We start from the raw sequence: 17,017 nt of genomic DNA, 5'->3' as shown, positions 1-17,017 counted from the left end.
TTAATTTATTATTTGATAGCTGAATGTGTACACTAAGCCCAATAGAACTGAGGCTGCCAAGCTATGATAAAACCAAATAACCATTGTTACAAACAGATAACAAAGTTAGACTCAATAACATTTTATTAATCCTCAATGCCAAATTCCATATGCTGCAGAAGAATAGCCTTTTTCTCCCACACTAGGAAAATGGCAGCTTTTTATTAAGGCTATCTCTTAAACATTTGCTCTTTCTCCCTACTGCCTAACAGCGAGAGCTAAAACTTCTGGAGTATTTTATTTATTTATAGGGCATTTGCCTTGACGTTTCCCAAGTAATAATACGTAGTAACAGAGACAAATGAGAGTTCTGGATCATTCTTCACCTCAGGGCAAACCAGGCACAAATAGACCTCTAATGAAAAAATCCACAGAGCGGGACAATAAACAACAGGGCATAAAACGAAGGAAAGAGTTTCCAAGCACAAGCTTTAAAAAATACAGAACAGAACAATATTCTACTCAAAGTGAGGTAAGACCTCTGCAACTTTCACATTATACAGTGGGTTTTACTTGATCCTTTCCCACAATCCAGGTTACTTCTAAATCTGATATCATTTTCTTTGGTTCCAAGAAATAGCAATAATTTCAATGGTGTTTTATTAATAAAATAGTGTTTGTTCCTAACTAGTTCCTGAAATATAGAGATATTTTTAAATCAAATATAAATTACTCAAACCATGCTTATTTCCTGATAAGCAATTACATATTCATTCAACAAATACCTTGTAATTGCTGACTATATGCCAGACACCATGCTAGGTCCTGGGAACACATAAGTGAACAAGACGTGGTTTCTGGCCTCAGGAAACTTTAGTCTGGAGGAAGCAATAGACCATTAAACAGGCTAAAGCTCAAAGAAATGTTATCCAATCAGTCTAAAGCTTCAGGGAAGGATACTCAGAGAGAGTATTTAGGCTGAGATAGAAAAGATGCAGAAGAGATGATCAAGGAAAGAGGAGGAGGGTATATTAGGATTCTCCAGCAAAATAGAACCAAATATATATGTGTGTGTGTATCCCATATGTATATGTATGTATGTATGTATGTATGTTATATATATATGTATAGATAGACAGATAGATTTATATAGGGAATTGGCTCAAGTGATTATGGAGGCTGACAAGTCTCAAGATCTGCAGCTGAACAGGTGGAGACCCAAGAGAGCCAATAGTGTAGTTCCCATCCAAGTCTGAAGGCCTGAGAACAAGGAGAGCCAATGGTATAAGTTCCACTCCAAAAGCTGGCAGGTTCTAGACCCAAGAAGAACTGATATTTCAATTTGAGTCCAAAGGCAAGAAAAGCCTGATGTTCCAACTCAACCGTTCAGGCAAGAGGAGTTCCCTCTTATTTAAAAGAGGGTCAGCTTTTTTGTTCTATGCAGGTCTTCAACTGATTGGATGAGGCTCACCCACATTAGGGAGGGCAATCTGCTTTACTCAGTCTACAAACTCAATTGATAATCTCATCCAAAAACACTCTCACTGGTGCACCCAGAATAATGTTTGGCCAAATGTTGACTACATGGCCCAGTCAAGTTGACACATACAATTAACCATCAGAGAAGGCGTAGTGGCAGAGCCAAAAAGAAAGGCTGTGGGGGCACTGGTCCTCAGGGAAGAAGTTTGCAAGCAAAGGAACAGCAAGAGTAAAGGCTCTAAAGGCTGAAGATGGCACTGAGAGGCTTCTAGACTTTCGGGATTCAGGAGCTAAGACCTCCCAGCATATACTTCAGAATATCCAATTATATGCTAAGACTGGAACAGGAATCACACATCCTGAAAGAGCCATACACCTCCTTCTCCTGTGCACACGGCCTTCAGTTTTGTATCCTCAGTGCACAACTTGTGCTTTGCCAGCTTGCCCCTCTCCTGCTACTGAAGGGCCTCTAGTTTTCCACAAAGCCCACCCTGTGCAGATATTTCTGGAGGTCCTCAGAGGGAATTACAACTGTTCTCATAGATCGATGGCTCTCAACCGGGGATGATTTGCTACCCAGGGGACATTTGGCTATGTTGATAATGACACTTTCATTTTTCACACCTGAAGGGGGTGCTACTGGCATCTACTAGGTAGAAACCAGGGATGCTTCTAAGTGCTCTTTAGTGCATAGGACAGCCTCCACCAGAAAGAATTGTCCAGTCCAAAATGTCAATAGACAAGTGCTATCAGTCACCACTGGTACTTCCGGAGGGATCAGGCAAGTCTCAACATGGGACTTCTTCTCATCTGATATCCCATCTGTGGAGTTGTTTGTAGCTACTCCTCCAGACCCCAGGGCTACAGGCCTCCTTTCATTGGCTCCTGAGTGCACTTTAATGGAAGACTTTAAGAATTCACCACTGATAGCTCATGCACTGTGGCCTTCTGGCCTCTGACTTCCTCCAGTAGAGTGCACAGCCTCTGCCTCCAGAGGAGGCGCTTGCCCCAGTACCTGCAGTTTCCACAGGCATTGTCTCTAATGTCTCTAAGTGTGCTTTGTTAAGGTGAACAATAATAATTTGCCCTCCAAGGGCATGTGTTCCTTAGCAGATTCTGTTTTAAGTGTTTTGGTGGACATTATTTATTCCTAGAGCAGAACAATGTTTTACTTATTTTACAAATAAAGCTATTTACACTGATGGAGTCAAGTAGCCTTCCCAATTTGTACTGCTCATTAAAAAACTAAAGTTTTAGGTTAGAACCAGTTCTGTCTGCCTCCTGAACTGTGCTCTCAATCACTGAACTAAACTGCGTGAAACTCGGGCGGGTGACCAGCCTCCACAGTTGACTGTGACTTTGTATTGTGTCCGTAATGAGACCCTTCCCACATTCGCTATCCTCTCATCCTAAAAATTATTGGGCTCAATAGAATGTAAGCAAATAACATAGTTTATGGGGAAATAGAAAAAATTTTCACTGTAATATTTTAAAAATTTCATTTAAATCATATTTGTTCTTTCCTCAATGCCGTTTTCCATTGCAAGTTTCTCTCCATCTCCTTAACACACACACAATCTCTATCATTTCGTCTGTTGTACTGAGCAGTGCAGCTTTCACTTGCAGGTGGCAAACCACAATAAGTAAGAAAAGAAAAAAGGACAGGAAATCAGAAGTGAGTTGTTCCTTTCCACCTTAAAAGCCATGTCATCTATTGTTTCTTAAGACTGCTTCTTGGGAGTTTCTATGTCAGAACTTTATTCTATCAAAGTCTTCATTCAAAGAAAAGAAAAAGCTTCATAGGATTGAGGGAACAGGGGAATAAGGGGAGGTTCTATTGCTGAGAAAATAAAAATTCTCTATCATTGATAGATATATAATTTGACCAGCCACTGAATTAGCTTTCAAGATCTGCTCTGAGTGCAAGAGCGTTACGTAATACTGACAGTCATATAAGCCACTACTCCTTATGTGCTCAGCATCCAGGTAATTCACGCATTTAATACAGGGGTCAGCAAACTACAGTCTACAGCCCCAGTTCAGTCCTTTGCCTGGTTATGTATTGTCCATGTGCCATACATAAGAACGGTTTTTAAATTTTTTAATAGTTACATTTAGGTGGTTACATAGGTATTTATATAGTATCCTTGGTTCCGCCTCTTGGCACATCTCTGATTTAATCAACAATTTGTGAAGTAGAAACTGTCAATACCCCCATTTTACAGATGCTGAGACTGAGCCTTGGAGTAATTAAGTGAATTATCTAATCGCACAGGTGGAAAGTGGCAAATTCAGGATTCCAACCTTCATTTTCTCACTTCAACGCCACCACTCCTAACCACCATCCTGTACAATGCCCCTATCGCCATGGCCTGGGGCCAAGAGTATGTATCTTTCTTTTCGTTTGTTTGTTTTTGTGAGGAAGATTTGCCCTGAGCTAACATCTGTGCCAATCTCCCTCTACTTTGTCTGTGGGATGTCTCCACAGCATGGCTGATGAATGGTGTAGTTCTGCACCTGGGATCCGAACCTGCAAACCCCGGGGCCACCAAAGTGGAGTGCAAGGAAATCTAACCACTTGGCCATGGGGCCATCCTCAACAGCACATATCTTTTAATAGATGAAATTTAATTTGAAGCAAGGCATGGTTCTTTCTCCATCCCAACTCTGACTGGGCAGCATGCCATCATCCTGGGGCAGCCGCCACCAATGTACTCGTCTGGAGGCACCAATGGCACGTGCTGCCTGACTCATCCTGTGTCAGCATGTCACATGGGGTTCTGTACCCACTGGAGAGAGAATGCCTTTCTCAGAAAGGGAGGAGAATCAAAGCAGCACTTCCCAGGCCCTGAAGTCTCACAAAGTTCCTGCTGAAACAGCCCCACTGCCCTCACAGGATGTGGACATGATTCCAGGAGTGTCTGGGCCAGAAGATAAATGAATGAAGTTGGCACAAACCTTGTGCTGTATTTGCAACTGTCCCTCTCTGTCACGAGCTAAGGCTTTTTGTTTCATTTTGTTTTGAACTAGCTATCTTGTCTGCCTCTGGGAAGTCCTTTCCCAGGAAGTTCTCCAGTCTGTTATGCAAGAACCGCCCCCCGCCCCAGCCCCCCAACCAGACCCAGACACAACCACATCACAGGGCTGGGCTGAACTTGGACCACTACAGGCACACGCATATATGTAATGACTAGAGAAACATCAGGGAAATGTGCTAAATGTGCATATATATCAGAGAAAATGATGATAAACTTTGGTCCATTTTTCTTGCCTTTCTCCTTTTCCTACAGAGCTGAATGGAAAAGGACATTTCTATTTACTTCAGAGGAAGTTCGTTATGAAATAAGGATCATCCTTGAATACTCCTTTCTCCATGGTCACAAGATTGTTACAAAGAGGTGACATAAAGTACCTCTCCTGATTATGATTCTGGACTGCCTGTGTTCAAACCTCAGCTCTGTGACTCCTGATGAATAGTTCAATTCTTCTGTTTCCCTACATGTAAAATGGGTACAGCAATAGTGCCTGCCTCATTGGTCACTGTGATGATTATAAATGTAATGCCCTCAAAATCGCATATGGCACTAACCATGCCATCAAGTACGTGCATGCCCTCAACTAGCTCACAGCTTTGACATTTCAAGACAAAAATAAGGCTTTCCCACAATTTTCATTTAGTGTTTAATTTCCATTTCATGTTACATCAATTACATTTTTCTAAGACAGAAAATATGCCAAGTGCTATAAAATATATATTATGCTCAATATGAGCTCTGAAAGGACATTACTTTAAAGCAAAAGTGCTTACAAAGAAATAAATGTTTAGAAAGCATATTCTGAAAAGAGCCAGCTATTACAATGATATAAAGATATGTGCAATGCACTCTAATTTTCCATTTTTAGAAATTGCAAAGCATGTTATGTCTTGACACGAGCCTGGTAAAGATCTCGTTCCGTTCCCCTCACTTTTTTCAAATAATTATGGGTTCCAACTTCTTTTCTATTACTGTAATTTAAAATATCAAGGCATGAAACATAAGTAATAAGATGGAGTTTCTTTGTATTCTCTGGACTTTTGCTTTAAAGATGGAGAATAAAGCAAAAGAGTTATAAGGATAGAAATTCACTTGCGACCACCTGGCTGTGAAAAGCCTGAATGTGCTGGAGTGATTGGGTGGTCCTGGGGGCCACCCACTCAGTTCAGGCTGAAGAGGGTAAGAAAGGAAAGAAAAGAAGGAAAGAGACCCTTTTGTCCTTCTGTGTCCCCTGCTGCCTGCATGTTCTCTCTGTAGCACTTCTCAATGGAATATTATCTAGGTCTTCTTTTCCTTTCTGCTTTAGCTCTGTCTCTTAGCCCATTTAAAGTTCCTCTCTCTCACCTTTTAGGGCCTTAAGGTCTTATACTTTGACAGACAAAATTTTAAAAATATAATTATTATAAGTCATTCCTGGAAATACAATGCCTTACCCAAAAGAATTACTTTCTAGTGGTAGAAATCTGGCACGTGGCAGATAGTGGGAAAGCTATCTTAGGGAAGGGGCCCCCTGAGCTCACTGTGATGGCTTCCCTGGTCTGCTGTGGTGACGGACTGGGCTAGTTACAACATCTGAGAGAAGTAGCAACAGGAGAGAAAAGAAAATAGGAGAAGAAGAGAACTTTATTTTTCGCTTACTACACATAAAATGTTTCTTTCTTCTCCAACGGGAGGCGTGAGAAGAGGATGTGCTTCACACCTGCAGTGATTCGGGATGGGCTGGAGCGGGGAGGGGGTCTGACTGTTACCTAACACGTCTCTAGGTGTATTTTGTTGTGAAAAGCTTTGCCTATATTGCTTTAAAAAAAGAAAGAGAAACTCACACTTTTCTCTCTTTGTAGTTGTCGTATCTGGATAATGGTCATATATTTTTTAACTTACAATATATTAAAGTTTCATCTTTAATTTGTTTTTCTATTTTATTTAACAGAGTCAGATTTTTAAAAACAAAATCTATAACCCATCAAATGCTCAATCAAGGATTCTGCTTAAGGAAGAATAGAAACCTTGATATATTTTAAAAACTAATATATGTTAAAATACAGATCTTTTCGAAAAGAATATAAAGCTGAAAGTTTGTCTATGGCTAATAGTGTTTTAGGAGGAAAGCTTATTTTGAAACCATTAAATTTTAAATACTTTATTCTTGCAAATTCTTTATGCACTCAACTTCCCTCTTAAAAAGAGATGTGTGAAATAAGGACAGAAATATTTAAAAAAATAAAACCTATGACATTATGAACTGTGGCATTCAATAGCCATAGTTAAATAGAGAGCTCACAAATTTGACTCTTTAAAGCAAAATGAAGCTTTCACAAAATTTCCATTTAGCTTTACATTATTGCATTTTCCTAAATTACAAAAATGTGTGTGGTGCTTTAAATAGATGACAATGCTCAGTTCAAGTTCTGGAAGGATATTACTTTAAACCAACATGGCAATCAGAATACAGCTGCAGGACTAGCAACAGCTGGCCACAGCTGAAGGATCCAATCCTCAGAAAGCTAGAAAACCTGGAAAACTAGGAGGGCAGTCATCAGCAACAGGGATGTCTCTCAGAACAAAAGACCAAGCCTGTAGGTGGGATTTGGGAATGAGGACCTTTTTAGGTGGGAGTGAGTTTGGCAATAACAAGGAGAGAGATATAGGTAGAGAGAGGTAATAGGACCCTGAATGTTAGGAACAAGATTGGAGTTGAATTCTCACAAATGGAAACTATGCTTCTCAGAATGAGACCAAAACCTAGTTTCCAGTACTGGGTCAAAGAAGAGTGTTGAACGACAACAAGAATGGCCTTATAGACCAGACTGAAATTCTTCCTCAACAAGGTTAAGATAAGCCTTAGAAACTTGAATGGAGTTGAGACTGTAAGTGACAATTAGGTGGCCCCAGTTACAGGAAGAGGCAAGTTAATGTTGGAAACTTGTTTGGGTCTGACAGTGGAAACTTAAATAAAAGTGCCATTTTCACTGGGGAATGGGAAAAATGGTGTTGGGTGGGAAGTTTTTCAGGATGAGTGGAATGGAGATGAGAAAGGAAGAGAGGGAAAGGGCATTCCAGGTGGAATGACTAATAAGCAATGAAATGATGAGTTGTTGTTGAGGAATGACAAGTTTATTATGTGGTTGAGCAAAGGGTGAGAGGAGAGATGAGTGGAAATAGGATGGGCCCAATGGCGAGAGGCCTGAGTACCATTTTGAGGAATTTAACCAAGTTCTATTTGAAGAATGACAAGCAAGCAAAGAGTGAGAGGGGAAATCTGTGGAATCAAGAATGGGCCTAAATAATGACATTCTGAGGAATTTAAACTTTATTCTACAGGCCCTGGTCAGCATTGAATATTCAAGAGGGAACTAATTGGATTTAACTTGCTTTTTGGAAGATAACTTTGGAGACAGTGTGATGAGTTTGCATTTTCAGTTCTGGCAAGAAATAACAAGGCCTCAAACTAAGACAGCAGTGGCATAAATACAGCTACTATGGCTTTAATAAAATTTGCATCACTTGGTGAAGGTTTGAATATTGGTATAAATCAAAACAGTTAAAATGCAGGAGAAAAACACGTGTTCCCAAACACAAAGAAATGTGCTCATTTGATAGGCCGTCCCAGAATTTCCCAGGTGCTGGGATGTACCACTGAGATTCAGATTAATCAGCTTCTGGGAGGGGTCTGGACATTTCCGTTTTGAACAATGGTTTGGAGACAATGATTGCATACGTTGTTCAGTGTCTGATAGGTCAAGTAGATAGAAAAGACATAGGGAGAAATTTCTTGACCTGGATAAAGTCACTTGCAATCTCAACTCCATAAAGGATAGTGGTTACATTGCTCTGTTATATTTGTAATAATTACGGAAACATATACTTATTATTTATGTACTTTTCTCTATGGATTTTAAGCTTTAATTAAAATTTAGTACAAATACATAAAATGAATAGAAGATTGAGTAACAAAATAAGAATTTAAGTGATTTAATTCAATGTTAAATGCTAATTTAATATTTGACTCTATTAATAAAAAGGATATTTATATGGAAAATTGCATCTTCCAGATATTTAGAATTAATTTCTTTTTAAAGTATTATTTGAATATTTGCAAGCATTAATTTTATATAAGGTCACAATGAAACCATCAAGAAACTGCCTCTTTAACCCCTTAAGCAAGAAAATATGAAGAACACATTCTTCATCATGATGCAAAATAAAGCTAGAAATTAATAACAAAAATAAACATATAATTTTAAATATTTCCATTACTAAAAATGAAAAGTTATTGAGTTAAGTATTCAATGCAAGAAGTTACAAAAGGAAAAAAAAGGAACACTAAGGCAAAGTAGGGTAAGACAATTATCAGTGAGTTTGGAAACAGAAAAATAAGGAAAGATTTATCTAAATAAAATTTTATCTTTGTCTATTCATGTATTACACAAAAAATGGCTTGACAGAGTTTCACTGACTCAGAAAAAGCAGGTAGTCTCCATAGAATGTACAACAAGAGAGAAGATTAAGATAAACTATGGACTTTGGGTGATTATGATGTGTCCATATACGTTCATCAATTGTAAAAAATGTACAAAAAAGCATGCAGTCTACACGGCACTCACAGTTAAATGTGCGGACAGCATATTGAGCACACCATTGAATTAAGCATTTATTTCCCAGAGCACTTGAGATGGAAGGAGGCACAAGAGGCCTAAGTGACTACAGATTGGAGAAGACATGCCACGAATGTTAGGATACCATGGAAAGGGATCCCAAATAGTCGTCTCAAATATGTTCCAGAACAGAAATTATAATAACTCATGATATTTTATTTGACAATGAGCTGCTTCTTAATCAGGTGATATTAACTACCATGCTCCAGGTGAGTAGTCAGAATTTATGATTGTTAATGGTTTCCCTAAGAAACACAAAATATTTGCAATATATATATATATATATGATAAAGGATTTGTATCTAGAAGATATAAAGAAATTTTTTAACACATCAATGAGAAGACATGACATCTCATAAAAAAACGGTCAAAAATTTGAAAGATGTTTCACCAAGGAAGATATACAAATAACAGATAAGCACATGAATAGATGCTCAGTAGTGTTAATTATTTGGAAAGTGATTATAACCAGAGGGAGATACCACTGCACAGCTAGTAGAATGGCTAACATTGAAAAGATTGCCAGCAACAAGTTTTGGTGAGGACATGACGCAACAGGAAGTCTCACGCAAAATGGTACAACCACAGTAAAGAACAGTTTGGCAGTTTCTTAGAGAGTTAAACACGTCCTTCTAAGACTGGGAATAACAATCCTAGGTATTTATATAAGAGAAATGTAACCTGTGACCAAAGACTTTTACCAGAATGTTCACAGCATATTTGTTCGTGATAGTCAAAACCTTAGAAAAAAGTCAAGTCTCCTTCAAATGCTGAACGGATAAACAAATTATGGAATGTCCAGTCAACAACATGAATGAATTTCCAAAACATTATGCTATGTGAAAAAAAACAGACACAAAAGACTATGTATAGCATGATTCCATTTATCTGAAATTCTAGGTAAGGCAAAGCTTTAGTGACAGAATACAGATCAATGATTGCCAGGAGCTGGAGATGGAGGAAAGGAATTGACTGCAGAGGAACAGAAGAGCACTTTTTGGTGGTGATAAAAACCTTCTATATCCTGATTGTGGCCGTGGTTACGCAACTGCATACGTTTGACAAAACTCCTCCAATTTACATTTAAAATAGGTAATTTTGTTCCATAAAAATTATTTTCTCAACAAAATTGATTTTTAAATGTCTTAGAGGGACTGGCCTGGTGGCGTAGTGGTTAAGTTCATGCACTCTGCTTTGGTGGCCTGAGGTTCACTGTTTTGGGTTCTGGGTACAGACCTACACACCACTCATCAAGCCACACTGTGGCAGCATCCCACGTAGAAGAACCAGAAGGACTTATAACCAGGATATACAACTAAGTACTGGGACTTTGGGAGAAAAAAGCAAAGAGAGAGAAAAGGAAAAAAACGTTTAAAAAGAAATATCTCCTTAGAAAGATAGTTTCTATAACAATGACTATATCCTATGTGTTAAACAGTTAAATAAATTAGGGGCCAATGCAGTGGCACAGTGGTTAAGTTCACATGTTCCATTTCAGTAGCCTGGAGTTTGCTGGCTCTGGTCCCAGGTGTGGACCTATGCACAACTCATCAAGCCAGGCTGTGGCAGGCATCCTACATATAAAATAGAGGAAGATGGGCACGGATGTTAGCTCAGGGCCAGTCTTCCTCAGCAAAAGGAGGAAGATTAGCAGCAGATGTTAGCTCAGAGCTAATCTTCCTCAAAAAAATTAATTAATTATGATATATCTTTTAGTCACTGAAATTTTACCACCTCAAACAGATTTTTTTTGAAGACTTTTAATTGGAAAGGTGAAAAAAACAAACCAAATAATGCCTATACAACATGATCCAAATTTTAAGAAAAATAAAATTATATATACACATATCCATAGAAAAATATCTGGGAGGAAAAACAAAAGCAACATTAATAGTTGCTCAATGTGATAATATTAGCAGTGATTATAATGTTTTCCTTTGCTTTCCTATGTGTTTCCAATTTTACATGATGCACTTGTATTACTGCTTTAAGTAGAAACAAATGAAGAAATTTTAAAAAGTCTTTTCAAGAACCTCGAGCTCACAGAATGAAAATAAAATGCCTTAGAATGTCATACAAGATCCTCCACCTTCTAGGCTCGGCCTTTAGTCTCCTTTTCACTTCCTCAGAAGTTGTGTCCCTTCTCTGTCAACTGGATTCTCTTTCAGTCTTGCAAGCCTTCAACGTGTGCTATTCTCTCTGTAAGGAAATGCTTGTTCTCACACCTTATCCACCTAAGGCCTTCTAGTCCCCCTTTAAAAAACAACTCATATGTTCCCCCCAACCTTTTTCCAAAGAGTTTTCTACTTCCTACTCTTAGCACACACTATTATGCTATGCCTTAAAGGATCTCATATTGCTTTTTCTGTATTAGCTAGGATAGACTAGTCTGTGTGGTAATAACAAATAACCCCCAAATCCCAGTGGCTTAACACAAGAAAATTCTGCTTCTCATGCGTGTTCCACACTCCACGTGAATTTGCAGGAGGCTCTGCTGCACACAGTCTGTCAGGAGCTCGGGCTGTTGGAAGTCCCACCATCTTGTATTTGCACACAAAGGCACAGAGCAACAGCAAAGAACCACACGTGAGTGATTTACTGCCTCACTCCAGAGAGGCACATATCTCTAATGCCCACATTTCATGGCCAGATCACATCACATGTGGGTGCCTACCTGTGAGGAGGATGACAGCTTTAGGGAAATAGGAAGTAAGCTTTAATGTCTCTACCATACCACCACCCCTCGATGAGTTCTCAAGAGACAGACTGTTCTGTGTTCAATTCTGTGTCTCCTACACAGAATGTAAGGCCTGGCTTTCAGTAGATTAGTAGATGCTTGATACCCCCTTGATGAGTGAACGTATGAATGAAGGAGTGTTGTGTCATTTAAAAGAAAAAGTATAAGGCATGTCCCTGCCTGAGACTCCTAAATCCAGTTAGAAACAGTAAACATTAGGCAGAAAGCACATAACTAGGTATTGATCTATGCTATCCAGAACCTGACTTTACGAGATGGAGATGTACAGACTTAATTGTATATTACACAGAGATGAGTAGAATTTGAACAAAGGGGAAAAGGAAAAATTTGAGGAAGGAGAATTTAAATGGGTAAAGGAAGAAGGGTTACAATGGTCATAGTAAACCTGGCAGATTTCAGGAAACTGACTATGGTAGGCTGAATAATGACACTCCCCCACCAAAGTCCATGTCCTCATCTCAGAGCCCATTAATGTTACTTTGGATGGCAAAAGGGACTTTGCGGATGTGGTTAAGTTAAGGATCTTGAGATGGGGAAAGCATCCTGGGATATCCAGATGGGCCAATGATGTAATCACAAGGGTCCTTAGAAGAGGAGGGCAGGATTTCAGAGTGAATAATAAATGTGATGACTGAAGCATGAGTCTGGAATGATGTCAGGAAGGGCCAAAGAACGTTGGCAGCCTTTAGAATCTGAAAAAGGCAAGGAAATAGCCTACCTCCTAGAGCATCCGGAAGAAGCAAACACTTTGACTTTAACCTAGTGAGACTTATATCAGACTTCGGACCTCCAGAACTGTAAGAAAATAAACTGCATTGTCTTAAGCCACTAAGTTTGTGGTAATTTGTTATAGCAGCCACAGAAACTTAATTCAATGGAAAATCAGCCTAGCAAATACAAGGTTGGTCAAAAAATACAATAAAATTATATAGTTAGGGTTAAGAAAGACCTGTGCAGACAAAGAACAGAGTCAATGAGAAGAGAAAGAAAAACTAGCATTAAGGCGCATAAGTTGGCACTGAGCACAGTCCGTGGTACTTTCCCAAGTGTTCCTCCGTTTAATCCTTAGACTAAGTGGCAGGGAGATTAGCATCTCCAGTTCATAAATGGGAAAACTGAAAGGTTAGGTAACTTACCTAATGATCACGTGACTTATAAGTGGCAGATTCAGGATTTGAACTTAAATCTGTCTGACTCAAGTCAAGATGAGGGAGAAAACAAGACTTTATATTCTTACCAGCGTAATATAAAAAATATGTGATATACTGTCAAATTATTTCTTACGCAACATTTCAATTGATCATTACAATAATCCTGCGAAGGAGGAAGAACAGATATCCTTGTTTATATTTTGCAGACGAGTAACCTAGGTTAAAGTTAATAAGTTGTTCAAGGTCACAGGGCTGTAAAGTGGTTGAGCCCAGAACCACTGCAATGAAGTGATGAGGTGAAAGAGGAGATCAGTATGCAGGTGCTCCATGGAGCACACAGGAGCTGTAGGATTCCTATTTCAGAGACAGCCAGCTAGTGCATCTTCTGAGTATAAGGTGATGGTAATTCTTTCAAGAAAGAATTGGTAGGACTTGGTGACAAATCATACTACAAAATGATTAGGGAGAATAGGATAGAGAGATCCCCTGGCAGGCAAAGGGAGACAATGTTCTATTTTAAACACATATCAGGTGTTGATTCTGGCTTGACACATAAGAGGTGACTCACAAATATGTGTTGAATCAGTTGAAATGTCCTTTAAGTTGCATAACAGAACTTGGGGGAGAGGGGCAGCCTTGACCCATATTTTTAAGAATCATAAGGAAAGAAATGGAAGTTAATGTCATAAGAACGGATGAGCTTTCTGAGGGAGAGAATAGCTATAGAAAACAGTCTGTGTCAGTGACAGCATGATTCCCCTGGGTTTAAAAGCTCCTGAGTGTTCTAGAGACCCCTATTAAAATGCAGAGCAGTTGGTGAGCTAACCTGGATTTTTTTTTCCTTAAGATTGGCACCTGAGCTAACATCTGTTGCCAATCTTTTTCTTATCTTCTTCTCCTCCCCAGAGTCCCCCAGCACATAGTTGTATATTCTAGTTGTAGGTCCTTCTAGTTCTGCTGTGTGGGACGCCGCCTCAGCATGGCCTGATGAGCGGTGCTCAGTCCACGCCCATGATCCAACCTAGCAAAACCCTGGGCCGCTGAAGCAGAACACGTGAACTTAACCACTCGGCCGCCAGGCCAGCCCTGGCTAACAGGGATTTAACCAGCATCAGCCAACACTTCAGAGAGACTGCTTCCTACTGAAATATGCCCCCTAACAATGTCAGGGCAGAGAAAGACGCCTCTGGCAAGTCAAGGAGTAAGTGGTGAAGGAACAGAATGGGAGATGAGAGAGTGACAAAAACAGACTTCAGTGAGTTCTCAACTCTGTCCAGGACAGGTCCTGCTATTAAGTACAATGAATACCAAGTAAACTTATCAGAATTTCTATAAATACTAGTTTAGTTTATCTTGGTTAACATTCAGCTCTGCTCAAAGTTTTTACTATATCTTTAAAAAGGAATGAATTCTGTAACTATTCAAGACGTGTAGAGAATTTGAGTTCCTTCCATTTTGGGAATGTCGATACCAGTTCTGGCCTCCATGAATGAAAATAAGAGGAGTTACCATTTGCTGGGCATCGACCACATGCCCCTTTGTGTGTCTTGTACACATGACCACAACCCTTGTGAGTGTGGACCATGCTCCTTTACAGAAGCTGAGGCTCTGATTGCACAGCTGGTAGTCTCAGGTGGCACAACCAGCAGAGGTGAGTTAGACATCTGTATCTAATTCCAAAGCTCCTGGAATATTTTCCCCAAGGGTGTGGGCATAAGATAAATTGAGATCCAGCTACAGAGAGAAAAAGACAAAAATGAGAGACTAAAATAAATATGTAAACCTTCCAGCAGCTGCTATCCAGCCTAGCACATCATAGCTACCTGTTTTTTTCATTGAATTAAATAGGTAAACTTCTGTCCACCTTTAAGCCCTTCTTGACTCAGCTCTGATAAAAACAGTTTCCCAAAAATGGTTTGATTAATTAAATCTTTAGCGCAAATTCTCATTCTGACATAATCCACAAATTTATCACTCTGTAATCTCTTTTGAAGCAATTTATAGCACCTTGCCATATACATGATCTAGCAAGGGAGAAGGTAACACATCCCCAGTAGACTTTAAGGATATGGTTATTGTTCTTATTTATTATCTGCAGACTTCAGAAAATATGTATGTATTTAGCAAGAACAAAATAATTGCACTTTGCTCTAAAGAGTTACAGCCTAAACTAGGAAAACAAAATATATCAGGCCCAAGAAACAATACCCAAGGGAGTGGCTAAAATGTCAGAGGTGCAGGCCTAATTATTATTTATTTATTTTTCTGGCTCTGCTGTGGGAACCTTGGGTCTCGATTCCTCTGAGTCTCAGAGTCACAATCTTCAGGAAGAGATTCCAGCCACGCCTCTCGTTCTAATCCCTAACTTAGCTCAGGAAACCAATAAGCTACAAACGAACACACCAGGATGTTTTCCTAACCCTCAGAAAGGACTCAAGTGTGTTATTCACCCCTGCGTCCCTCCTTCTGTGCTTGTCATGGTTAATACGTCTGACAAGGTGTCAATATATCCCCGGGACATGCCGTTCCTACTAGGAACCAAATATGTTCTTCATTTTAATATAATAGTAATACTCTACCTATGAATCATAAAAGAGAAGTTTGCTACTGAGAGATGCTGGGAAGGAGCTGGGAAGGATATTACAAACAAAAGGAAGAAACATATTTTAAGGAGTCACAATAGTTGAAAAAGTGCTTCCCTCTCAGGTAATGTTTCTCAAGCAGAAAAAAAATGTTTAATTACTTGCCTCCCAGAATTCCAAAAAGAACACTTAACATCTTCCTAGCAATGATTCTATAAGCTGTAAAACAGACTTTGTGTACAAGGCCCTAGGAAAAAGAGTAGACTCTATATTTCAACATTAGTCATTTAAAAGAGAGGATCTTGGGCCAGCCCGGTGGCGCAGCGGTAAAGTTCACATGTTCCACTTCTTGGTGGCCCGGGGTTCACCGGTTCGGATCCCGGGTGCCGACGCAGCACTGCTTGGCAAAAGCCATGCTGTGGTAGGCGTCCCACGTATAAAGTAGAGGAAGATGGGCATGGATGTTAGCTCAGGGCCAGTCTCCCTCAGCAAAAAGAGGATTGGCAGCCGTTAGCTCAGGGCTAATCTTCCTCAAAAATAAATAAATAAATAAATAAAAGAGATGATCTTTTTAAAGTAATGAACCACTAGCATTTAAGTGTTAGCACAATGTCCTAAAAATGTGCTCTGAATATTTGAGAGGAAAAGATGGTTGGCAGGACTGTACCTTCTCCCTAATGCAAAACATACATGCTTTTAAAATAAACTTGAATTTTAAATTCTTTTCTTAATTTCCACTTTGTCTAGATTTTGTTTCATGAGTCATTTCACTTTTGCAATATTTTGAAACTCTTCTTTTTCAAACCAGGTGGTCAACTGTTTTAGAATGAAAAAAAATGCAACTGATTTTAAGCTTTAAACCTCAAATCTAAAGAATTCAGTGACTTTTTTGTAACTCAGAGACTGTGGCTTTATATAATATTCACTCTTCAAATTCTTAACTTTAGACAAATGTTTTTGTTTTTTTTTATTGCAGTAACATTGGTTTATAACACTACATAAATTTCAGGTGTACATCATTATATTTCAATTTCTGCATAGATTACACCATAGTCACCACCCAAAGGCTAATTATAATCCATCACCACACATGTGTACCTAATCAGAAAAATGTTTTACTATGTGATCCTATATACTATTATGTGTACATACACATGTAGGCATGCACATCTCCGACTTCTGGGTATATATATATATATCTCTCTCCAACTACTCTTACCTATCATGCAGATTTGCCTTCCGCCAAATCTCTTCAATAATGTCTTAGAAATTATCATTTCTAATTTGGGTCAAGTGATTATCAACCTGGTATTAAATCACAATTGCATATTTGGGAAGGGAGAGAGATGCTACAAACCATGTTCAAGAACAATTATAA

This window comes from Equus przewalskii, chromosome 16, assembly GCF_037783145.1.
Source record: "Equus przewalskii isolate Varuska chromosome 16, EquPr2, whole genome shotgun sequence".
Lineage (NCBI taxonomy): Eukaryota > Metazoa > Chordata > Mammalia > Perissodactyla > Equidae > Equus > Equus przewalskii.
This window is presented reverse-complemented; position numbering follows the sequence as displayed.